The sequence below is a fragment of the Eufriesea mexicana genome, unplaced genomic scaffold, assembly GCF_001483705.2.
Source record: "Eufriesea mexicana isolate 0111107269 unplaced genomic scaffold, ASM148370v2 scaffold6825, whole genome shotgun sequence".
Taxonomy (NCBI): Eukaryota; Metazoa; Arthropoda; class Insecta; order Hymenoptera; family Apidae; genus Eufriesea; species Eufriesea mexicana.
The window spans coordinates 113,409-115,029 of NW_016914676.1; positions in this window are offsets into that span (position 1 = coordinate 113,409).

The window sequence follows — 1,621 nt, forward strand, 5'->3', positions numbered from 1 at the left end:
AGGATATCGCTGGAGAACGAATTCTGTTAATAAATATAGTCGGTATAACCCTGAAAGCAACCTGTTTTACCACAGTAATATCTCCTGCAAGCTAAACGCTCAATCAGCGCCATCTATGATTTGGGCTCAAAAATCAAGAAAGTGATAGGAATATAGAACAGGCGAGGAGGTCGTCGATCACTTGTCACGTGACAGGCAAGGACAGAGTGGGGATAGAAAAGGATAGAAGGGCTCCGACAGAGAAAAGTTAATAAATTACTCAATTTCCGTAATTAATTTATGACCTTTTATAATTTCATTGCAAAGCTGGAACTTCAGGCTACATTCTTATATAATATTCGTAAAGAATTTAACTCTAAATTGTTAGTTATTAATTTTTGTTTTATGGCGTCTATGATTTCGTAACGGCGACCATCGCGACCTTCCGTGAAAATATTTAATACTAAACGAAACTAGAATCAAAATGTGATCGAAAGTTATATGAGAAGATTCGCAAGAACATTGTTTTTATAGTGAGCGCATAAAGTTTCATAAATTAATTGCGTAAAGGATAGTAATTAATGAAAAACCAATGGCGTCTTCGACAACAATTCAAACACTCCGTAGAATAATCATTAATAATTATTTAATTAGGAATAAATTTATATCGAAAGTGATATGTGAAAGTTTTAGAAGGATCTGCCGCTACGATGCAATTATAAAAGTTCATAAATTAATCGCAGAAATTGAGCAATTTGCTAATTTTCTAGTACCGAATGAAAATTCAAACAACAACAGTTCAAGGTTCCAGTCCAAACTCATAGACGGCGCTGATCGAAGACGCTTGAATTTGAATCGGTTACTAGCTTTGGTTATATGCTCCAGATACATGTTATTATTGGACGGTAATTGTGTAATGGGTACTTTTGACTGTAAACGACGAATTAATCTATAACTAAAAAGAATGACATGAGATTGTGACAGCGATGAAAACAAAAGGAGATCTCGGGTGAGTAATGTAAGGTGGAATGTGTATGGGTTGTGCATGTTTTAAGTAAAAAAGTAAATCAACAGGTTATGAACTGCCAACCGAACGTAGGCCACGTGTTTGAGTGCGGAAAACAAAATTCGAGAAGAAAATTGGAAGTATCAATAGATGAAAGGATCAAGATGGATATCATATTTGAAAATTTAGAGTGGTCTTCACGCTATGGTTTTAAGGTTTGTATTGACATATAATGAAAGAACTAAGAAATGTAGGAAACTGCGAACAAGATTGGTTAACAATGTGTAATTACAAAATATGATAGTTTCAATCGTAGGGAAGGTATCATTACTTGATACCCTGTACGTCAAGTTATGAGACATGGACAAAATTAAGCAATATCTATGAGAAGGATACAAAACAGCAAAACATGATATAGGAACCCACACTACGTGGCTGACAGGTAAGTTTTCAAATTACATTCATTAGGACGTAAAATGGAATAAACAATATTTATAACTAAAATCTTATGTACATTGCCAGATCGTGTATTTGCAACTGTGTGGTATTAATGCAGAAAGAGGAAAGGAAAATAGATAATCTCACAACTCAGGGGATTGTCAAGAAAGCAAGATCATCAAAATGATCTAGAGCCTG